This window comes from Protopterus annectens, chromosome 10.part0, assembly GCF_019279795.1.
Source record: "Protopterus annectens isolate FY-2018-M chromosome 10.part0, PAN1.0, whole genome shotgun sequence".
NCBI classification, from domain to species: domain Eukaryota; kingdom Metazoa; phylum Chordata; order Ceratodontiformes; family Protopteridae; genus Protopterus; species Protopterus annectens.
The window spans coordinates 984,494,732-984,520,592 of record NC_056744.1 but is presented as its reverse complement, the minus strand read 5'-3'; the positions used below and the strand labels follow the sequence as shown (position 1 = coordinate 984,520,592).

Below are 25,861 nucleotides of genomic sequence, written 5' to 3'. Positions count from 1 at the left end.
TATATATATATATATATATATGTATAGGAGCGCTACAGAATCCTGAAAGCCCAAAATCCTGAAAGTTCAAAATACTAACTCAAAATCCTGAAAACACACAGGATACCAACACTTACTATATTATAGCACATGTACATGCAGAAAGAAATAAAACACAAACTATTTTACTGTTCTACAAGTATAAGCAGGGGGGCAAGCCCGTCTGCACCCCCACACCCCCTGCTACTTAAATATATCAACTCCAAGACTGCACTTAGTGTAGTGAAGGGGGTGTGGGGGCTTGCCCCCCTGCATATAGTTGAACAGTAATATGTTTCTGTATGTACTTGTACTGGAATATAGTAAGTGTTGGTATCCTGTGTGTTTTCAGGATTTTGAACTTTCAGGATTTTGGGCTTTCAGGATTCTGTAGCACTCCCATATACATATATGTGTGTGTGTGTGTGTGTGTGTGTGTGTGTGTGTGTGTGTGTATATATATATATACATATATATACACACATACACACACACACAACACACATACACACATTTGTTTTTTACACATATACACAAGTACTCCCACAGGCTGCAGTTCGAACTGCTTTTTTTTTTTCATTTTTTCCTTTAACATCACTGCCATTCAGGGTATACACTTGTAATTGACTTTTAACATTCTGTCACAAAGTTCTTGGGGACAAACTACCAGGGGAAATAACTATCGGGCAGTTAACAAGTACATCAATATCTGTGACCAGTGAGATAGTCGGTGACCAGTGAGGAAAGTGTGTGTGCAGGAAGCTCGTGTAATTCTTAAAGGAGGAGCAAATCTCCAGTATTACTTCTACTGGTTATCTGAAGCAGTATTTTTAAACCAGAAGCTTAGCAATAGTTTATGAATGTATATCCTTAAAGAGGACTGCTACATGTTTATTGATTTGGGGGGGATGGGAAAATAATAACCCTTCCACAGATTATGCCAGAAATCAAGTCTGTGATGACCTAGTATTACATTATTTGGAAACACTTCCATCAAAGCAGATTTTTATAACACTTTCACAATATAGAAAACTTCATAACAAAGTTAAAACAATGCTGAATGATAATATCAGCAAAATGAGTTTCATTCTCTTGCAACAAACTATTTACCTGAAAAATCCTAAGCAACTTGGCATACTATCAACTGTTAGTGCCATCCAGCCAAATCTTATCAATCCAGTCAATGGACCCTACTCCATTCCTTCTGATGCCACCAATCAGCTTAATCTAAACCTCAAAGGCATCATTCCACCTCCATATGCCTCCTCTAATTATTATGCGTCTACCATTTCTCATTCAAAAACGCAACACTTCAAAACAGTTTCTACCAGTCTTATATTACAACTTAGATTGAAGCTTAAAAATTTCCATGGTCACTGTAGAACGTAGTCCCTCCGAATTCCTAAGATAAAAAGTTGCTGGTTTTTTTCAACTAGTCAAAGTTCTCATAAATCACTCCATCACAGAGACTTAAGTGCCACATCTCTGGAAAGCATAATGATTTTATGTAAGAGTGGTCTTCATCAACTTCTTCTAATTTCAGGACCACTACCTTCCTCTCCGCTTCTTCAAATATCCTACAAATGCATTCATATACTGTTCCTTTAATGTCTAAAATGTTTATTCCTCTCTCTCCCAAGCACAATTGTTTCAGACAAGATTATGGCACTGATTCTGCTTTAAATTATAAATGAAACCAAAGGATGTGGTAAGCTCAGTCTTCCTTGATTTGTCATGGTATTTATTTTTGCCAACTTACCATCTGTGGCCTATTACCTCAATCAGCTGAAGAGTTCACTACTTTTAGGAAAAGAAATCAAACAGTCTGGTGGGGTAATGTTACTTCCCCCAAAGCAGATAATCTAGGGGTTCTTCAAGTTTGGTACTTAATTTGTTTCTCTTTGCTATTTAGGGCAACTATATGTCCTCTCAATGTGGCAATGCCTGCCTGGGCCAGTATGCAGATGATGCAATCCTAAGAGGCAGCGAAGGTGGCCCAAATTCAAAGCAGTTCTGTGATGTTTCAGAAGTGGTTAGATGCTTCTATCATTCATCTTAGTACAACTAAAATGAAGGCCATGCTCTCTCAAAAGCATTAGCACATACAAGCCAATTCAAATTGTGTGACAAGATGGCTTTTGACACTATCAGCTCTTGTCAAACTGCTTGACATCACTCTAGATCATTATTTTAAATCTGACCTTCATTTAAAGTTCACTGAGCTTCAACACTATTAAATACTGGTGTTGTGTTCTGTCCAGTATTTGTAAACTTTACCACTGTTGAAGTTTTTCTCCCTGAGCTTCCATGAAAGGGGGAAATGTTAAAAAATAAATAGCTCTATCAGAGTTATGGAAAAGAAATGAAAGGAAGAGGCAGAAAGTATTGCTGTGAAAGAACTTACCATAACCTTAGATGTCCTTCTCTTCTATATAATGCTCTATTCATGACATCAGGGAGTTTACCTCTGGTGAACTCTCATATATCCGGCCATTATACAAAACTGGTACATGTGACATCTTGCACCGCTATCTCAGACATCGGTCGTCAATGGACATCGGGGTATAAAGCAGATGTCAGCTCTCACCTACTTCAGAACTGAATGCCGCCGGAATCAGCGACTAGGGAGTGAGTACTCCAGGAATCAGGCAAGTGTGAAGGGGAAGGTTCGGTGAGAAACTATACAGCAGCATATAGAAGAGAAGGACATCTAAGGTTATGGTAAGTTCTTAAACACCAATACTATGTCCTTCTATTTATATGCTGCTGTATTCATGACATCAGGGAGAGTGCAAAAAACTCCTGTCCTAAGAAAGGGGAGGAGGACTACAAGCACTTTCCACAAACTCGTGAAGGATGGCTCTGGAAAATCCTGCCCTGGCTCTAGAGACCATGAGCAGTTTGTAGTGTCTAGTGAATGTGTGAACAGAAGACTATGTAGCTGCTTTGAGGATAGCAGCTGTGCCCAATCCTTTAAGGAATGCCCCAGAGGACACTGCCCTGGTGGAGTGTGCCCTTACTGGGGCCGGGAGTGACCTACCATGGTTGCTGTAACAAAAGGAAATGATTTTAGATATCCAAGAGGAAATGGTTTACTTGGAAACAGGTTGACCCAGAGCTCTTGGGAAGTTTTTGCAGGGTAATTTTTTTGAAAACATGGAACTGGGGAGACAAATATATGTCTCAGTTCCTGCAGTTCCCTCCCTTTGGTTTGGAGGGCCTAAAAGTGATCAGCAACTGCTGAAGCAAACAGGTGTTACAGGTGTTTGTTGTTTACAGGCGCATCCAGGAGCTTGGATTTGATGTCATCAGGGAGGGGTTGCAATCTAAGCCAAGAGTACCTCCTGATAACAGATCCAGAGGTAACAGCCCTTGCTGAGGCTTCTACACTGTCATAGCTGCACTTGGAGTGTTTGCTAACTTGAGTGCAAGAGTTCAAGAGAGAGGAAATCTTGGCCTTAGCAGGGGAGTCGGAGAGCTCTCCCAATTGTTTGGCCACATCTGTCATGAGTGCCAAGGAATATTTATCCATGTTGGTCTGGTAGTTGATGCTCTTACTGCTAGGGTGGCAGAAGTATAAACCTTCTTCCCCAGACGTTCCATCATTCTGCTCTCTTTATCAGAGGGCAGTAGCGATGTGGAGGGAAGCAACTTGGAGGTTTTGCCATGGTCACAGAAATAACCGCAGGATCTGCAGAAGGGGCTTTGTAGAGGAAGGTTGCTTCCTCAGGCACCTTACAGAATCTGTCTGGATGCTTGGGGCTGTGAAGTAGGGTTTTTAGATGCAGCTATGAATGCATCCAGAAAGGCAGGGTGTTCAGATGGCACAGCAGAAGGGCTAGGAGACTCCAACTGGAGTAATTTGTAGTATCTCTTTTGAGTCTCAGTGACTTGACTGCTGTCTCACTTGAAGAAGTTACGCATTTTTGTGATGGTCTCACCAAAGGTGAGATCCTCACCTGGGGAGTATGTGCCGTTGGACTCCTCTGGGGAGGCATATCCCAGAAGAGAAGCAATTTGGGAAGAGTAGTTAAGGGATTCATCATCATTAGATGAATCCTCTTCTGCTGAGGGTGTTTCGGGGGCAGGTCCCTTGGGGGTAGAGGCCACGGGGCCTGGGAGGAGTCGGGCCCTGACATAAGACCAGGAAGGCGTTAAGAAGGCCTTGGGTGAAGGCCTGCCAAAATGGAGGCTGTTCAATGGCCAGAGAAGACAGAGGCTGAGAAATATGTTTAGTTTTCTGTTTTCTCCTCTTCTGGGTTTCTGGTGGAGAAGAATTGGATATGCAGTGGGGGGCAGGAGGGCCTGACGCCGGGCCGACACTCCACAATGCCAGAATCTATGTCCTCTCATATGATGATGTGAGAGACCCCATGCGGACCCACGGAAATAACCAGCCTAGGTTCCTCCTCGCGACTGAATGGGATGCTTGAGTCTCCCTCTGGAAGGTGACCTCAGGCAAAGAACTGATTTCCTCTGGGCTTTTCTCTGAAAGATGCTCCGTGGACTCCGGCATGGACTCCGGGCCTTCACTAACCTCAAGAGGTATGGGCTGGAGTAGAGGGCACAGCAGTTGGTTCAGGTGTACTCTTTTTCACCTTCTTGACTGGGGGCTCGCCCGAGTGTTCCAATGTTGGATCCATCCTGGAAGCTAAATGTTTAAGTCTCTGATTCCCGAGATATAATTTTAATGCTGCTAGACAGTTTTAAGTGTTTTGGGAACAAAGGCCTGACAAATACTACAGGTGGTATGGTTGTGATCTTGGCCTAGGCAGAACAGGCAGAGCTTGTGCGAATCCTTATGTGGAATTTGCCTTCCACACCTACACTTGCCCTTCCTACCCGACATGCAACTCAAATCAGTTGCAAGCAAAATAATAGAAAACCCCTATGTGGTACTTATCTGAAGTCAGGCGTTGGAAAACGCTTCTTCCGAAATAGCGATGACTGGAACTGGCAGTCACACAGGCGTCAGAAAATTCTGAAGAAGGTGCATGCTGATGGCCACTTTATACCCAACGTCTATTTACGACCGATGTCTGAGAGAGAGGCACAGGACGTCACGTGCACCCTAGCAGTAGCATTTAACTTTTGTATAATGGCCGGACATAGAGAGTTCACTAGAGGCAAACTCCCTGATGTCATGAATACAGCAGCATATGAATAGAAGGACATCTCTGTACTACTGTCACAGCAGTTAGTCTGTTAAGTCCATTAGCGTCTGATGGCACCCAAATAAGCTAAGGATTCAAAAGTTAAATGTTCAAAGTGGAACCACTAACCGGAGAGGTCAAAAATAGTAAAAAAAAGACAATAAATCTACAAAGAATGTTAAGTGCATTCATCTTTATTCACCACAGACTTCTTCAGAACAAAGGCCGCTCAAAAGACGTGCCATTAAAATACAACCGCACATAATTTTCATACTTCATATTAACCAATAAAATCACTTTAAAGCATCGTGTAATTTTATAAACACAATATACATTGTCTCATTTAAGCCGAGGCAAGTTCCAGCATCCACTCTAATCTGCTGCAAAAGTTCTTTCTTTTCTAACATACTATTAAAATCCTCTCCTCGAATATGGTCTTGTACAAAATGCAAGACAAAGAATAACACTTCTTGACAAATTTATATTTAATTGAAAGTTTAAATAAAGCATTTTATAGTCTATATTTAATGGCACTGATATGCTCTCTTACTCTAGCTGATATTATCCTCTTAGTTTTTCCAACAGAAAAGCAATTATATGATGAGGACATTCCAATATAAACTACACTATCAGCATTACAATTTAATCTTCTCAGCTGTTCATAACCTATGTACACATTCTTCCCAACATTAATAAATCTACACGTCTTAAACAAAAATGAAACTACCTGTTTCTTGTTGTGTAATATTCTTTTCCACACTCACCTTCTCATTGTGTCTCTCCAAAATATCTTTTTAAGTTCTCACTGTGTTTATTGCAAAACACTGGCTTAGCCCCAATAACAAAGTAATTCAATATAGCCTTCAATGACTTTCCACTTAGTTAAATATTATTCAAATGTCAAACTATAATTAATGGCATTTGCTAACAATGTAAATATAGATGTAAAATACCAAACAGCAAGAGTTCTGGATAAAGGACAGGCTCCAAAAGAAGCAGAACACCAAAACAAAAGTAAACAGAGCCTTGTCCACCATGGTTGAATACAAATACTTTATTTAAAATACCAAAACGTAAGCGCTTTCACAGTCTCTATGACTGCTTCCTCAGACAACTTTAAACAACTGAAGCACCTTCTTTATACAGTTAAAAATCAGTTAACAAGTAATTAATTGCAATTAGGGCATTGAAAGTGTCCCTTACACTTTGCCACTAAAACATCTAATACTTAATTTACAACCTTATTTATTAAAAACTTTTTAAAAAATATTCACATTTGTCTACACATTTTAAAGTGCTGTGTATATGTAAGTTAATGTCTGAGTGCTCTAGCTTTTAAGAATGGTTTCAGTGATACTGCTTCATTTATACCTGGTGGTATATCTGCATTAAGTTTAATGATCCACCTCTGCTCAGATGCTTCGGTCCTATTCCTCACATCACCTCCTCTCATCCCTTCTCTGATGACCTCTAGAACAAAGAATTTGAAGGTATGGTCTCCCTTCTGCCTCAACATGCTTGGCCAATGCACTATTCTCTTTAACATTAATGATGTCTCTATTGTCTTATAATATACGGTCCTTAAACATTCTGTTTGTCTTCCCTATATAGAAGGCCATCCATCTCATGCAGAAATTAAAATACACAACATTCTTGGTTCAGTCAGAATAGCAATTTGCATGAATTACTGTCCGACTGTATGTATGTGTGAAAATAGTGCAAGAATGTATGAATTTGCATGCTGCACAATTTCTGCACATGTAAGTCCCTAGTCTTGAAGATGCTATAGGTGGCCGAATTGTTTGTTTTATAAAATAACTGTTTAAGACATTTTTTGTTTTTAAAGGAGAACATTGGGGTGTCCTCCAACACTTCTTTAAGCTCATCTACTGCTGTCATGATGCTCCAGTTCTTCCTGAACACCTCACAAAACACATTAATGTCACTGGAAAATGTAATTGGGGAATCTAATCTTCCCATTGCCTGATCTATTCATGTCTGATGCAGAATCCGCCTGCTGTGCAAAATAGGATTGCCCTCTGTTCCCCCTTTCTTTCAGTGATTCTTCTATACATTTATCCAGCTCCTTCCTAGAATATCCTCTTTCTAAAAAATCTTCCCTGAGATTATCCAGAGCTGCTATTAACTGTGTTTCATTGTTATGCAGTCTCATAGTTCTCAAGATCTGCCCCTTCATGACATTTCTATTAATGTGGTTAGGGTGTATTCTTCTTCTATGGAGTATGGCATTCCTCCTGGTGGGTTTCCTATACAAACTAGTTTCTAGTGTTCTGGCCTCTGATTTCATGACTGGAACATCAAGAAAATCCATACTTTCACGGGAGAAATTACATGTAAACTTTAGGAAAGCAGCGGTGGTATTTAAGTATCCCAAAAAGCCTTGTTGCTGTTGTTCAGAGCCTCTCCATAGAAGGAAAATATCTTCCACAAAATGAGTGTACCACAGCAAATGTTGGTTATATTCACCATTTTGTAAAAATTATGTCAGTTCCCAGTGAACCAAGGCAAGATTGGCATAGCTATTGGCACAAGCAATGCACATAGCTACGCCTATCTTTTTGTACATAATACTGATCTCTGAAGACAAAGACATTATTTTCTAGAATGATGTCCAGTAGATTACAAATAAAATTAATTTTACTGTCAGTGTAGGCCCTTTTAGTACCTAGTTGTTGCCTGATACTGTCATGGACAAAGAGTTCTACATAACAAGAATGGATCAGCTGCTCAGTGACCATTATACATATGTAAGAATTAATGGGACAGAGTTGAAAGCTATTACTGACAGTGTCCTTTTTGATTTTTGACTTACTTATAACAGGCATGATCTCAGAACATTTATTCAATTATTTTACGACAGAAGTTCCACTTGTACCTATTACATATGGACAACCCAAGGTGCATAAGGATGCCAAGAACCCACCAATGAGACCTATAGATTCGAGTAAGGGGTGGGTGACAGAGGCATTGTCCATTTATGTTGAGAAATGCTTGCATCTGGTGCTAGATACTTATGATCATACATAAAGAGACTTTTACAAAATTGTTATTGCAAGACTGAGGGACTGACAAGTGAATATTATTTTGTGACTCTAGATGTAGAATCATTATTCACGGTTATCCTGAATGACTGGGGCATAGACAATATCAGACAACCAGGTACTAAAAGGGCCTACACTGATAGCAAAATTAATTTGATTTGTAACCTACTGGACATCATTCTAGAAAATAATGTCTTTGTCTTCAGAGATCAGTATTATGTACAAAAGATAGGCGTAGCTATGGGCATGGTTTGTGCCAATAGCTACGCCAATCTTGCCTTGGTTCAATGGGAACTGACATAATTTTTATAAAATAGCGAATATAACCAACATTTGCTGTGGTACACAGGTTTTGTGGATGATATTTTCCTTCTATGGGGAGTCTCTGGACAACAGCTACAAGACTTTTGGAATACTTACATACCACCACTATGTTCCTAAAGTTTACATGTAATTTCTTCTGTGAAAGTATGGATTTTCTTGATGTTATAGTCAAGAAATCAGAGGCCAGAACACTGGAAAAGTACAGTTGTGTACACTTACCATAAATGTAGATGCTCGAGTGTATTCACTGTTGCAGTCATCACATTTGGGTTATCTGCTTGCAGTAGCCCTCAGTCTGCCTGATTATCAAAGTCTTGGGTCCTGCGTTGGTTGCTGTTTCATCTTCCATGACGTCAGGTAGTCAGGGGTATAAAGCATGCAGCCGATGCCATTACATCAGTTTTTCTTGCCCCAGATGTCAGGTGCCCCCCTAATGGGAAGCAATTAAATATATATACAAGGTTACACCTCCAACAAAAAAGCAAATACACCAAAAACTTTAAGCATAGTAAAAAAGGAATAGAGGTATAGCTAAAAGAAGTCAGGGGGCTGGAGGGAGGGTAATCAGGACTGCAACAGTGAATACACTCGAACATCTACATTTATGGTAAGTATACACAACTGTACTAAGTTCTTCATGTTTCACTGTTGCAGTCATCACATTTGGGTAGATTCCCAAAGCTAAGGATGGGAGGAGGAAATTAGATAGAATTAGAACCAGATATAAGGCCCTGCAAGACTGCAGTGGCAAAGCCAGCTCTGGATTTAGAGAAAATTGGTAAATGGTAATGCTTAGTGAAAGTATGCACAGAACTCCAGGCAGCAGCTTCTAGGATGTCCCTGGTAGGGACACCTCTGAGAGAGGCTGTAGAGGCAGATGCAGCCCTGGTTGAATGTGGTCTTATCCCCTGTGGGATAGGTTTTCCATGGTGCTTATAGCAGAAATGGATGCAATGGCCTATCCATTTAGAAATGGTTTGCTTTGAAATGGCCTTCCCCTCTGCCCCTGCAGCAAATGCCACCAGCAGCTTTTCAGATTTGCTGAGAGGATTACTTCGGTCCAAGTAAAATCTAAGTTGTCTGTGCACATCTAAGGAGTGCAGTATACATTCCCCTTTGTTCTGCGGATTAGAAAAGAAGGTTGGCAAATGAATGGACTGATTAAGAGCCACAATGGATACTACCTTGGGCATGAAAGAGGGATTGGTCCTGAGGGACATCCTGTCCATATGAAAGACGATGAAAGGCTCCACTGCCATAAGGGCCTGTAATTCAGACACCCTTCTTGCTGAACTGATGGCTAAAAGGAAGGCTGTTTTACAAGAAAGGAATTTCAACTCTGCATTTGCAGCTGGCTCAAAAGGAGGTAGAGTGAGTTTTTCCAATACAAAGTTAAGGTCCCATGCTGGAGTTGAGGCTCTCCTGGGTGGTCTTAAGTTTTTGGCCCCTCTGAGGAACTGCTTGAGTAGTGGATGACAGAAGAGGGGTGGTTCTGTGTTGTAATGAGCTGAAATGGCTGAGGCATGAACTTTGATGGAGGAAAAGGAAAGGCCTTTGTAAAGCATCTCAGTTAAGTATTGAAGAATCTGAGGTAAAGTGGGCTCTGCTGTGGCCATCCTCTGAGTCTGGTTCCAGTTTTCAAAAGTCCTGGTTAGGATCTACCACCTCGCTCTCCTCTACTGAGCTGGTTATGCAGTAGTGCTGCTTTGCTCACCCCCTGTACTCCACACCTGAAGGTCCCTACCTGCCTCCTGAAAATAAGGACTTCCTCCTGCAAAACATCCGTTGGTTTCTACCTGGACATTTCCTGCCTACTAGCCTGGGCCATATAAGAAAAGAACCTCAGTGTGGACTTCCCTAACTATTTCTCATTGAATGTATGTAGCCTTACACTAAACTCAATTACCTAAGACTACTTTATTTGTAAGCCTGCCCTTCAGTGTGTGCGCCTCTGCAACCTACTGCTGACCACTAAAACCTCCTCTTCCTCTAGTCCTTGTTGACCTCTAGTCTCAGAACACTATCTACTGTAATCCATAAGAGGCTTGCCCATTTATCTTATTTTATTTTCTCTGCCTGCTATCTTTCCTTTCTCTACTAGGTGGCAGCACCCTTCTGCATTACGCTTAATATAAAATTCCTGTAAGTCCAACATTACCTCTAATTACTTCTAAAGTTACAATGTTTCCCTAATCCCACTCCACTTTCTCTAACACCTGTTAACCTCCCCCTCCTTATTTAAGAAACTAAGATACAGACCTCCCCCTGTACTGTTCTTTTTTCCCCAGTGTTCTCACAAACTGTAACGCTACTTTTCCACACAGTCTTTCATTACTTTACCTACTTACCTCTGCTCTGCACTATAGTGGCTGATACGTTTTCAGCTGGTCTCTCTCGCCCTGCTGCTCTACTCCACCTGGATTCCTCCCTCCCTCCCACCTCTCTCCTCGCTACTACCACACTCCTCTGTTGCTTTTATCTCTTCCCCCCCTCAGCATACCACCTCCCCTGAGTTTACTTCTAGACGCCACAAATCCATTGGCGCCATTTTCAAAAGTCCTAGTTAGGATCTACCACCTCGCTCTCCTCTACTGAGCTGGCTACGTGGTAGTGCTGCTTTACTCACCCCCTGGTAGGTTTCAGAACAAAAGACAGTGCATAATATTTTTTCTGTTGGTCAGATCTTGGTTTTCTCTGCTACTTCTGCTAAACTCTTGATGTATTACGTTTGTGTGTGTTTATTTGAATTAGTCTGTGCCGGTATTTGCACAGCATTGTGACAAACGTGTGTTCTTCTTTTTTCTTTTTCGTTTGGCTTGTATAACCTTGCTACTACTCTGGGCTAATACCAGTCCTTTAGCGCCTAAACAGCGACTGTATTTGTTTTTTTCTTAAGTGCCTTATGGGGTCAGTCTGCTTTGTGAGTGTTGTAGGAGTTCTATATCTCTGCGCGTAATGCAGGTTCAACACTCACCTTCCAAATCACGCCCTCCTAACGGCGTTATCTGTAAATTACACCGGACCCTGTTTTATTCTTCTGCTACTAAGAACGCCTCCTCAGATGTTGATAGAAACATATCCATAGCCTGTTGTTGTTTTATTTTTATTAAGAACGCCATTCTAATAGGCGTTGTCTGTAATTAAACCAAAGCCTGCTTTTATGTTTTCTACCTAGAATGCCTTCTCAGGCATTCATAGAAAGTAATTCAAAGTCTGTACTTACATTTTTTTTCTTCAACTAGAACACCATCCAAATAGGCGTGAACAGATACTAATCATATGCCTGCATTCAACTACTCTGGCTCTACTTGGTCATGCTGATATGTCTTTTACATCGTGCCTAGTCATTTGTTTTACAGCTGACGGTTTAATGCTATGTATTTACTTTCATATGTTCTGCCTGAATTGATACTGTTCATATTTTCAGTTCATGATATATCTGCGTTTGCTATCTCTTTTACATAGTGCTTAGTCATTTTTATACAGCTGATAGTTATATGCTATGTATTTTTGTTATATGTTCTGCCTGAATTGATGTTGTTCATACTTACAGTGCATGATATATCTCTGTTCTGCCTGAATTGATGCTGTTAATATAAACAGTTCATGACTGTTTGTGTCTTTCGGCTTTTCCCAGTTAGGGGTCGCCACAGCGGAACTTTGGTCCGCTAATGATTGGTAGTGGATTTTTACATACCAGGTTACCAACCCTGACGCACAACCTTCAACGAAGGCACGCCCCATTCACGTATGCCTCCACACAGAAAACGCTCTAGCTGAGAATCGAACGAGACAACGTCTTGCTATGAGGCGACAATGCTACCGCAGCACCAACACTGCAGTATCAGTTCATGATATACCTCATAAATAGACTTGCCTAGATATCTTTCACACAGTTCTTAGATGTTGTTGTGTCTTTTGGCTTTTCCCGGTTAGGGGTCGCCACAGTGGAACTCCGGTCTGCTAATGATTGGCAGCAGATTTTTACGTGCCGAGTTGCCAGCTCTGACGCACAACCTTCAACGAAGGTACGCCCATTCACGCACGTCTCAACACAGAAGACGCTGTAGCTGAGAATCAAACAAGATAACGTCTTACTGTGAGGTGAAAACTCTACCGCAGCACCACCACTGCAGTACACAGTTCTTAGATGTATGTTACATAATTTTACATGTATTTGTCTGCCTGGATTTGTTGTTGTACAACTAGCAATTTCTGCTCCCCTCACAACCATTTGAAATGTGTTACTGCATTTGACTTGGGCTTGTATTATATGATAGTAGTGACTTAAGACTTGGAAAGCTGCATCTCTCCCTGCCTACTCCTGCATCCTCCAACTATACCTCGCTATTTTCTCCATTTCTTTCTTCAGCTCAACTCTCCTTTAATATATACCCCTTCTTCTAGATCTATCCTTGCTTCCACTCCTTCTTTACCTCCTCTACTCTCCTTCCTCTCTTCCTGTTATTGTTTAATTAACTCTCCTATTCCCTTCCTCTCCACCTGTTTCCCCCCACCTTAAATACTTACAGTTGTATGTTAATTTCTTTTTCCTCTCTTTTCACAGTACTCCACACATGAAGGTCCCTACCTGCCTCCTGAAAATAAGAACTTCCGCTTGCAAAACCTCCGTCGGTTTCTACCTGGACATTTCCTGCCTACTAGCCTGGGCCATATAAGAAAAGAACCTCAGTGTGGACTTCCCTAACTATTTCTCAGTGAATGTATGTAGCCTTACACTAAACTCAATTACCTAAGACTACTTTATTTGTTAGCCTGCCTTTCAGTGCGTGTGCCTCTGCAGCCTACTGCTGACCACTAAAACCCCCTCTCCCTCTAGTCCTTGCTGACCTCTAGTCTCAGAACACTATCTACTGTAACCCATAAGAGGCTTGCCCATTTATCTTATTTTATTTTCTCTGCCTATTTTTCCTTACTCCGCTAGGTGGCAGCACCCTTCTGCATTACGCTTGTTTAATATAAAATCCCTGTAAGTCCAACATTATCTCTAATTACTTCTAAAGTTACGTTTCCTTAATCCCACTCCACTTTCTCTAACACCTGTTAAACCCCCCTCCTTACTTAACAAACTAAGATACAGACCTCCCCCTATACTGTTTTTTTCCCAGTGTTCTCACAAACTGCAATGCTATTTTTCCACACAGTCTTTCATTACTTTACCTACTTACCTCTGCTCTGCACTGTAGTGGCTGATACTTTTTCAGCTGGTCTCTCTCGTCCTGCTGCTCCATCCCACTCTGTTCGCCCTGTGGGCTGACTCTGCTCCCCAACCCTACTCCCAATTCCCGACCACCCCCACTACTCTTACATTTACTCTCATCCCAAACATCCCTCCCCTCTCACCAACCAATCCTCATACACCTTTACTCCACCCTTTCTCCTAAACTCCCTCCCTCCACACCAACCAATCTTCACACACCACTATTCCACCCCAACCTCCTGCCGTATCTGACTTTCTCTACAAAACCCCCTCCCACCTAAATCTCTTTACTACCCCTCTATCATTTCTAACAAACTACAACTACCATGCTCACTTTTCCTCCTAAAATCCTTACCCCTACATCTATCCTCAACCTCATTCTACTTCCCCTATACCACGCCACCTCTTATACCAACCTCCATTTACACCCATCACCTCTTCCTCCCCACTCCCACCTCTCAACTCACTTCCACAATATCGCTGCCTCCCTAGTACCCTCCAACCCCATCCTTCTCTTAAAAGTAAAACTCTTCCAAGTCACTACCAAATTCTACAAACTAAACCCACTCTCTACCAACCACTCCTATCTAAGCACAAACCAAACAAAATTATTCCCCTTCTCTCTTACCTTTGCTTAGCGGGCGACATCCATCCCAACCCAGAACCAAACTTCTCTCCAACAAACCACCCCGGCACCAACAACAAATCCACCAATAAATACTTCAAATACCTCACCATCAATACCCAAAGCTTAAGAAATCAGTTAACCCTCTTTCAAGCCTGGCTCAATCACAACTTACCTGACATTGTAGCCATCTCTGAAACCTGGCTAAAACCACACATAACTAACTCTGAATTCCAATCTCTCCGATCTGACCGCCTAAGTAAAAGAGGTGGTGGTGTGGCTCTAATCTACTCCAACCACTTATCTATTACTCCTTACCCTAATCCCATCCCTTCTTTTAATAACGCTGAACTTATAACTGGCCTACTAAAAATAAACAACCATAAAAGTATCTGCATCATTTCCCTCTATATTCCTCCGGGTAACACCACCAATACCCTGGAAGACATCCTCTGCTGGACCTCCTCTAATATTAAACTTGAAACCTACATCTTAGGGGATGTAAATATTGACTGGCAAAAAATCATTAACCCTAATCCCGCCATGTTGATCCATCTCTTCAACTTCACTCAACTTACCAACTCCATTACTAGGCCCAACAAAACCAACCCCCCAGGCTCCATTCTAGACTAGATCCTAGTATCTCACCCTAATAAAGTCATAAAATCTGGTGTCATTCCTGACCCATTAGGAGACCACCTCCCTGCCTTCACCCATCAAGCTACACCCACTTTCACACACTCCCACCAGCTCATCCATACTCTTAACCTCACTAGCTTCAACCCTACTACTTTCTCTGACTCCCTTAAGCTTACTAACTGGAACCCACTAAAAAACTCTACCTCTAGACACAGCCGTTGACTATTTCAACTCAACATTCTTAACTGTCCTTAAATCCCTAGCTCCAATAAGAACAAAAAGAGTTAAAGCAAAGACCACCCCATGGCTAACCAAAGACACCAAAAAGATTATGCTACAAAGAGACAAAACCTGGAAAGATTACCTCCAAAATAAACAGCCAGTATTTTTACTTAAATACAAACAGCTGCGAAACCTAGCCAAAAAACAAGTCGTTAAAGATAAAAAATCATACTGCATCAGACTCCAAATAAATCATGCAAAAAACCCCAAACAATTCTGGAACTCTATGAATTCTCTCCTTAGGCCAGGTACCAAAATCAACCCCTGTCCTGACACTAGCAAATCTGACTGTAAAATTGCCGAATTATTCAATACCTTATTCACCTCTTCTATTGCTGAGCTAACTAAGACCTTCCCCAACAATAACCTTCAACCCCTCTCTACTCAAACTTCCCCTCCCTCCTCTCTCCCACCCCATGCTTTCCCTATCAGCATCCTGATAAACAGATCACTACTAGAATCCTATGTACCCAAACTATGGCATTCTGCATTTATCCTTCCACGTCACAAGGTGGCAAAAACTGTAACATCTCCAATTTCCACCCTGTAGCTATCCTCTCCCCAATCTCCAAACTTCTTGAAAAATGCATACACCTGCAACTCATGCCATTCCTTACCAAACACCATTTACTCTCTCCTACCCAACACGGCTTCTGCCCAGGACACAGTACCAACACAGCCCTTCTCTCCTTCTTACACTCCATCAATTTAGCTTGTGACTCTGGTAACATAGTTTCTTCAGTTCTACTGGACTTATCTAAAGCTTTTGATACCATCTCCCATACCCATCTTCTAACCCATCTGTCAAATCTCAACCTCTCCCAAAAACTCTTTCCTGGTTCTCCTGCTATCTTTCTGACAGGTCCCAAGCCGTGAAATGGGGCCTCCTCTACTTTCCTTCCCACCCCCCCCTGGAGTACCCCAAGGTTCCATACTTGGCCCATTGCTATTTAACATCTTTAGTAATGATTTCCACAAAGCCATACCTAATACCAAAATTGTCCAATATGCAGATGATTCCACTTTGATCTGCTGCACGTCTAACCTAACAGATCTCCAACCTCTAACACAAACCGCCTTCTCTACCACCAAAAACTGGAAATCACCTCTCACTAAACGCCAACAAAACTAAGATTCTTCTATTTTTCCCCACAAAATCCACTCATATTGATAAAAACTTGTTTCAAATTACCAGCCTTAACAACTTCATTAATGAGATCGTATCCTCTGCCAAACTTCTTGCTGTCACCATCGATGACCACCTAAAAGTTAACACTCACATCCAGCAAAACATCAAGAAAACCCACATAAAACTAGGCCTACTGTACAGAAACAACCGCTTCCTCTCTCCCTCTGCCAAACTCTGGCCACTACCTATCTCCTCCCCTCTCTTCTGTATGGCACTCCTCTGCTTACTAATTTATCTTCCACTCTTACCTCCAAACTGGAAGTATGCTACAATAAAATCTCCAGATTCGCTACCAAGGCCAAATCCTCCTCTCATCACTGCACCTCCTTTCACTCTTTAAACTGGCTTGAACTCCCCAATCAATCTGACTTCCTCCAAATCACCACAGCCCACAAATTATTATTCCAATCTACTAGCTGCCCTGCACTGTCTAATATTCTACAACAATATACCCCTCTCAGATCCCTTAGATCTACTCACCAAAACTTAATAACCATTCAAAAACCCAAGCGCCCAGCTGGTCAGCTTCTACTATCCTTTTCCCTAGCTAAAAAATGGAATGCTCTGCCCTCCACACTGAGGACCTGTGACAACTTTAACAACTTCAAAACTCAACTTCATTCCTACCTCTATCTACACAGGAAATGTAACTGTACTCTCCATCCCATACCTCCCAAGCTCTCCTCTTCCTTTTCTCCTGGCTAACCCTCTCACCTTCCTTAACTTCTCTGACATATATAGAATGTTTATGTAACTAAACCGTAACATCTAACCATGATACCGTTATGCCTGACTTTCTCATGAATAAATCCTATAATTTTTGTACTCTGCATTGAATGCTGTCGATTGTAATGCAAATTTTTCTTTGTAATTCAACATGTAATTTAACTTTTGTATTGTGGAGGTTTTCTCCCCGGGCCTCCACCGAAAACGGGCTCCCCGAGCCCAGTGGACCTCCCCAGTCATCAAACTGGAATAAATATAAATAAATAACAGAATCTTTTCCAATTTTCAGCATACGATTTTCTAGTACTAGGTCTCCTTGCCTCCAAAATGACATCCAACACTTGTTTACTGAGGGATGGTAATGGAGAGAACAGGTAATTAGCCAGGCTGCCAGGTTCAGGGTTTGAAGCTGAGGGTGTAGAATCTGGCCCTCCTGCTGGGACAGCAAGGTAGGGGTCTTAGGCAGGTGCTATGGTGCCAGCAGTGACGCACTGCGCAAGAGGGGGTACCAGTGTTGGCGTGGCCAGTCTGGTACAATCAGTATCATCCATGGTTTGTCCTGTTTGATCTTTAGTAGTACCTTGGAGAGGAGAGGCAGAGGATGAAAGGCATAAACTGATAGATTTTTCCAGGTGAAGGACAGGACATCCACTTTCCAAGCTTGTTTGTGGGGAGTCCTTGTGCAGAATTTGTCCAACTGGTAGTTCTGGGGGGAGGCAAACAGGTCTATCTCTGGGCTCCCCCATTTGTTTATCAACATGTTCAATGTCTTTGGTTCCAGCTTCCACTCGTGTGGGTCCATGAGATGACTGCTTAGTTCGTCTGCCAGTGTATTTAGCTTTCCTGGCAGGAACTGAGCCTGTAGCTGCACTTGGTAGCTCAAGGCTGTGTTCCACAGAGCCATGGCTAGTCTGCAGAGAGGGTATGAGTGGGTTCCCCCCTGCTTATGTACCACATAACAGTGGTGTTGTCCGTCTTTACCATTAATTGTCCTGGAAGAATGTGGTCCTTGAAGGCTGTCAGAGCATTCTGTACAGCTAACATTTCTTTTTGATTGATACGCAGGTACATTTGACTTGGGTTCCATTTGCCCTGAATGCACTTCCTTGCCATGTGAGCCCCGCATGCATAGTCTGATGCGTCTGTTGTTAGGGTTTGGGCGGCAGGGGGTAGAGTGAATGGTAGTCCCTTGTTTGGTGGCAGGCCTCTGCCCACCAAATGAACTCTATCTGTAGGCAAGGTATGACACGAATCATTGCTTCTAGATCTTGAGAATGTTGACACCATAGGCTTTTTAGATACCATTGTAGTTTCCTCATATGCAGTCTTGCATATGGAATTAGGAGAATGCAGGGGGCCATGAACCCCAAGGCTTGCAGTATTTATCTTGCAGATAGCAGGGTCTTTGTGGCCATTAGTTTGAAGTAGGCTGTCAAATGAACTTGTTTCTCTGGCACGAGGAAAGCCATCTGGGAAGTTGTGTTTAAGCTTGCTCCCAGGAATACAATTTATTGACAGGGTACAAGATGTGATTTCTTTTCATTTATGGTGTACCCCAGAGAAGTTAGCACTTTTTGTACAAACGTCAGATGATTCAATAGTAGTTTTCTGACTTTCTGCCTGAATTAGACAATCGTCCCGGTATGGGTATATTTGAATATTTCTTTGCCAGCAAAATGCAATGACTGGAGCTAGGCACTTTGTGAATACCCTGGGCACAGTAGATAAGCCAAAGGCAGTGCAGAGAATTGATAGTGCATGAAACCTGCTTTGAAGCATAGGCATCTTCTGCAAGATTCCCTGATTGGGATGTACAGGTAGGTTTCCTTTAAATCCAGTGTTGCCAACCAGGCGTCTTTGCCTAGCATAGTAAGCAACTGGTGAAGAATTAGCATCTTGAATTTGGGGATCACCAAAAAGGTGTTTAGGACAGAGAGGTCCAGGATAGGACGCCAGGAGTTGAAATTTTCTGGGCACCAGGAAAAGTCTCGAGTAGAAACTTTGTCCCCTTTCCTCTTCTGGGACAGTCTGAATAGCCCTTATACTTAAGAGAGAGAGAACTTGCTTTTGAGCCTCTGCCCACTGATTTGGGGGTAGATCTGGCCAACCATTTGGGGTTGGTAAAGTGTGGAAGTGGAATCTGTATCCTTGGGAAACTATATTTAAAACCCATTTGTCCTGGGTAATGAGTTCCCAGTTTTTTGCCAGCAGAGCAATCTTTCCCCCTAAAGGAGCAGTCAGTTGAGAAGGGCTTGGAATTTTTAAAGTTAAGTCAGTGAGACAGTTTACCATAGGGGGGAGTCTTACTACTCCCTGCTTTGGAAGTGGGAGCCCCCCACTGCTTACTCCTGTGCATACCTTGGGACTGAAGCCTGAGTGTTCTGCTGGTTCTAGGTTTGGTCTGAGAAGGCCTGGAAAGGACCAATTCTTAGAGGGCCAATGCCTACTAAATCTTGGAGGCTGTACTTGCAGGAAATCTTTAACAGTTTGCATAGATTTAGCTTTTTCCTCCATCTTCTTAAGTACTTCTGCTTTGTTGCCAAACAGGCAGTCCTGGTTTAAGGAAGCATCCAGCAATTTAGCTTTAACATGATCTGGCAAAGATTGCTCCTTAAGTTCAGACCCAGTGACAGCAGCCCTGCAAGATGCCTCTAGTGAATCAAAACCACATTGCAAAGCATGTTTTCCAACTTGTTCAGCAGAATGCATTAAATCCTGTAAATCTTTATTTTCAGCACAGTCAGGAATCAACATAATTTTCTGTTTAAGCAATCCAATAATAAGCTGCTGATACTTTAACATATGAAACTGGCAGTTTAAGGTCCTAATAGCCAAGGTTGCAGAAGTGTATACCTTCTTACCCCATCTATCCAGCGCCCTGGAATCTCTATCAGCGGGGGTAGGATTTTTGGCAGTAATAGCCTTAATGCCCTTGGATCCCTGTGAAATGGTCTCAGGATCCGCAGTAGGATTTTTCAAAAGAAACTTGTGAGAGTCAGGAACCCTGTAATATCTATCTGTTTTTCTGGGAGCAGGAGGTAAGGAATCAGGGGCCAAGCTAGATTCTGAAAAGGCATCATCAACAATGTCCAATACAGGGCGGATAGCTAAAGGCCTGTGTTGGGGCAGGAGTAAGAAATCCCTAAGCCTCTTTTTAGAATCAGAGTAATCTTGGCTTTCCCAGCAAAAATGCTCCCTAAGAGTTATGTAAGGTTTCACCAAAAGAGAAATTCTCTGGAGAGGAAGCAGAGGGAATAGAGTCCTCTGCATCAGAATCCTCATAGGTAGATAAGGGTAAATCCTGGATATCAGAGGAAACAGAAATTGCAGAATCCTGATCAGAAGAATCATAAGCAAGTTCAGCCCTAGGTCTCTTAGAGGGGGAAGGTTGGCTTCCCCTGAATAAAGTAATAAGGTCTTCAGCCATTCTTATAATTTGTTTTTTAGGCATAGAGGCCTGACTCTGCGGTCTGGGCGTCAGTTGTCTAGGCATGGATCGGGTTTTAGGCCTTGAAGAAGAAGACGGCATCGGTTTAATATGCAGGTCAGTAGGCCTGAATACACCCACAGAAGCCGGTGCCTGCACAGTGGCTTAGGACCCATCCACGGTAGAGACATCCGCAGGTTCCATAGTTGAAGCATCTCGCAGCATACCAGACTCCGAATGGGTCTCAGTAGAGGCCTGCGAATCTGAAGTAGCGGGTATCAGGGGCTGCAAAAGCACCTCACTGAGTACCGGCGAACTGGCAACTAGCTTAGGAGAAGCGTCTTTGGTAGCTTTGGACCTAAGCGGTCTGTCTCTGTCTTTATTTTTGAGTTTTTTCGGAAAGTCGGTAGTCGGGTAGCTTACCAAAGCCATAGCTGGGTAATTGAACTGAGTACCAAAATATTTAGAAGCATAAATATACCGATGATGAATAGTTCGTTGTTTAAATAAGGCACAAAACCGAAAGCGAGGTACGTCGCGGTCAGGGCCTAGGCAAGGAATACAGTACAAATGAAAATCTTTATGAGGTATTTGCTTTCCACAAGAAATACAATTGTTGACTTTTACTGACATCAGTTTAGAGCAAGAAAAAGTTTCCCCAACGGGGTACTTAGCTTTAGTTGAAGACTTTAGTTCTGAGACTCGAAAATGAAAATTTCAGGAGTTGGCAGACCGGCACTTGCGAAATGCTTCTGCTTCGGGCACCACACGGCAAGAAAGACTGATGTAATGGCGTCGGCTGCATGCTTTATACCCCTGACTACCTGATGCCATGGAAGATGAGACAGTAACTGACGCAGGACCCAACACTTTGATAATCAGGCCGACTGAGGGCTACTGCAAGCAGATAACACAAATGTGATGACTGCAACAGTAAAACACAAAGAACATCTAGTTTGTACAGGAAACCCACCAGGAGAAATGCCATACTCCATAGAAGAAGTATGCACCCCCAACCACATTAATAGAAATGTCATGAAGGGGCAGATCTTGAGAACTATGAGACTGCATAACAATGAAACACAGTTAATAGCAGCTCTGGATAATCTCAGGGAAGATTTTTTTAGAAAGAGGATATTCTAGGAAGGAGCTGGATAAATGTATAGAAGAATCACTGAAAGAAAGGGGGAACAGAGGGCAAGCCTATTTTACACAGCAGGCGGATTCTGCATCAGACATGAATAGATCAGGCAATGGGAAGATTAGAGTCCCAATTTCATTTTCCAGTGACATTACTGTGTTTTCTGAGGTGTTCAGGAAGAACTGGAACATCTTGACAGCAGTAGATGAGATGAGTTGGAGGACACCCCACTGTTCTCCTTTAAAAACAATAAATGTCTTAAACAACAGTTATGTTATAAAACACAAACAATTCGGCCACCTATAGCATCTTCAAGACTAGGGACTTACATGTGCAGAAATTGTGCAGCATGCAAATTCATACATTCTTGCACTACTTTCACACATACATACAGTCGGACAGTAATGCATGCGAACTGCTATGCTGACTATCAAACCAAGAATGTTGTGTATTTTAGTTTCTGCGTGAGATGTATGGTCTTCTACATAGGGAAGACAAACAGAAGGTTTAAGGGCCATATATTAGAACACAATAGAGACATCATTAATGGAAAAGAAAATAGTGCATTGGCCAAGCATGTTGAGGCAGAAGGGAGAGACCATACCTTTAAATTCTTTGTTCTAGAGGTTATCAGAGAAGGGATGAGAGGAGGTGATGTGAGGAATAGGAACAAAGCAGCTGAGCAGAGGTAGATCATTAAACTTAATGCAGATACACCACCAGGTATAAATGAAGCAGTATCACTGAAACCATTCTTAAAAGCTAGAGCACTCAGACATTAACTTACATATACACAGCACTTTAAAATGTGTAGACAAATGTGAATATTTTTTAAAAAGTTTTTAATAAATAAGGTTGTAAAATAAGTATTAGATGTTTTAGTAGCAAAGTGTAAGGGGCACTTTAAATGCCCTAATTGCTATTAATTACTTGTTAACTGATTTTTAACTGTATAAAGAAGGTGCTTCAGTTGTTTAAATTTGTCTGAGGAAGCAGTCATAAAGACTGTGAAAGTGCTTACGTTTTGGTATTTTAAATAAAGTATTTGTATTCAGCCGTGGTGGACAACGCTCTGTTTACTTTTGTTTTGGTAAATATATATAGAACCTGTCCCAGCACTGAAACCAAAAATTATTAGCATTATACAATTATTCTCCAAATAAACTTACAGAAATCCATTCTGTTTCCTGTAAATCAAAACTATTACTTTAGAGTCCTATCTCTTGTACAAATCATCAAAATATCATACTCTAACAAACCTGTGTATTAACTTCTAGCAAAACACTACTATGAAGCCCCAAACCAGTATTGTTAAATGTTGGCTCGATAAACAGGGGACCTCAAATTAATAAAATTAAATTTTCTTTTTTTTCATCTAAAGTTATGTTGGCAAATTGTCCCAAACCTTCTCTTCTACATTATGCCCACTATGCAAATATCTAATACACTCTTCAAAAAGGTTGAAATGTCAACATCTAGATTTGGGTCACAAAATCTGATGTGTACGAATATAATATAATCAACTGCTGACCCTGAAAACATATGGTGGAGTACGTCTAGCAGACATTTAAATGTATTACTTTGTCATAAACTCAAGTAGACTGTAGACAACTACTGAAAACAATAAAAATTAAAGGCAACTTGCCTACATATTATTTACCCATTTTGAATCAAACATGCTATACACTAAATAATAAATTTACTTACAACAAAGAATCTGAATATAACATTATTTTTATCAAAATTTGAAACTGATAAACATTTCAAATAAAACCATCTCAAAATCACAAACTGATATCCAAATTTATTTCAGGGCATACATATCATTATTAAACTTTATGGTTTTCCTATGTCCAGTTTAACATGGATGATGAAACTAAAAAAGTGTTAATGTTAAACTATAAATTTATTCCTCCAAAACACATTTTATACACAACTCATGATTATCCACACTGCCTGAATTATACCATTAAAACAGTTACTTTCCATCCCACTCAGCAAAATTACTGCATGATATTGGGATAATGCAGACATATGACATATCTTGGTGAAAAATCTCAAACATGTTAATGCTCTGCCATGCAACAAAGAATAAAACATTTTTCTTCTTTTTCTTCAAAAAATAAACAGAAGCATATTTAATACAGTTGTAAATAGCAACGATACAATTGTAAAGAATATAAAATAGTCTTTTTCCCCAAGAGGAAAAATATATACAAAATGCCTGTTAGATATTGACTAAAACAAATTGTCGTACTCCAGAAAGTAAAGTTCAGTAAAGTAAGTCATAATATATGTTATATAAATAATTAACATTTTGAGAAACAAAGTCAGGAGGCAGAGTTATTTTGAAATATATCAATAAGAGAAAATACTTTTGTCCAAGAATACGTGAGAAGTGTCTCAGGAAATAACCTACTTTCTTTTATTTTAGTCTCAATTAAGGCTACGTCTTTTAAGGAAGATAAAAATTCTTCAAAGCATGGTGGTGAAATTGATCAAAAATTTGTAATACCTTGCCACTGCCAAAATACAAAAAGCAAAAAAATAAATAAATAAATAAATAAAACGTTCCTGATGTGGATACCTATGTTACAGAATAAACATCTTTGGGCTCAACAAAACTATTATGTCAAGTAAGTTTGCCATTTCTCATATTCCTCCATCAAGTACAATGGCAAATAATGCAAGAACTTTAATTTTTTATATGTTAATTAAACTTTATATTACCAAAAACTGGCTAGACTTTAAACTGGCAAAATTGGGAGAACTTTGTTATAACTGCTTTAAAATATCTACAAATCATACAAAATATCAACATACTCCAATAATCCACTTATGTCTTACTTAGAAAGCTATTTACAGAAAGTGATTTTTCACATGGTATACCTTTTTGTGTCTTCTATTTTTCTTAAAACTTGCACATTTAGAATTATATAAGATATTATTTATAAGCGAGAAAGATTTTAATACAACAAGACTTTGTTACATCTCTTTTTGTCTCCTTTTTCATGCAGCTCTAGCTCTACTTCACTCATGGCTGCCCCACCCTAAGTGAAGAATTTCTGAACACTATCCTGCAAACAACTCAAGCAAAAGTAGTGACTACTGGGACATTTACTCTCTGAAACAGTCTTATCTCTAGCCCCCCCCCCCTCCCTCCCAAGTGAAGAATTTCTGAAACTTATCCTGCAAACAACTGAAGGCAAACTGACTCACTACTGGGACTTTTACTGTCTGAAATATTCTTCTATAGGTGTATTTATTCCCTGCTAACTAATTTCTGCATCTGGTTGTTAGTGCTTTTACTTAATTTTATTATACTGGCATGGCATGCACACTTGCCAGGTCGTTTTCCCCTTTCTTCCAATCCCTGCCATTGCAATGAACTGCCATAAGCTGGCAGCAGAACACCACCAAACAAGTGAACCTTAGCCCAGATAAGCAGCTCAGCTTGTAAGCAGGACAGTGCTCTAGAGTTAATTCAATTCTCCAATATGTCTGTCTACAGTAAATTCACCACAGTTATTTTTCCATTCACTGTGAATAAATAGTGGAAGCACAGTAAATGGCATAATCCCTACCATTAAAGTACAACCCTGCTTACCTTCATTACTTAGTCAGATTCCTGATACTTTTTTTTAGCTCTTATCTCCTAGGTAGGGCTCTGCCCGTTCCACTCCCCCTCGGTTCGTTCAGGCTCATTCTGTTCCCCTACTCTACCCTGCCCCCATTTCCACCCACCCCCTAGCTTATTTCCTTTATACCTAACCTTACCACACCCACACCCAACCCACATCCCTCAGCCAAACACACAAACAACCACCCCCCCCTTTGCTCTCATATTAGACAATCTACACACAGTACCTCCTCACTCACAAATTTGCTACAATCCATCCTATGTATATACTATCAGGACCCCTACACATTCCACAGGGTTATCTCTATACAGTCCTACCACATCTAACAAACAAAACATGTACTCCCATCAAAAAGTTCTAACACTAGCATTCACCATCACAGCTCATCTAACCTCACCCTACTTGAACATTAC

General features: G+C 41.1%; 1 protein-coding gene across 1 annotated transcript in view; it reads right to left on the bottom strand.

The window, feature by feature from the left end:
- The window catches only part of SLC30A7 (solute carrier family 30 member 7), a 1,382,816-nt gene that overhangs the window by 122,741 nt on the left and 1,234,214 nt on the right, over positions 1 to 25,861 (bottom strand). The window lies entirely within an intron of this gene.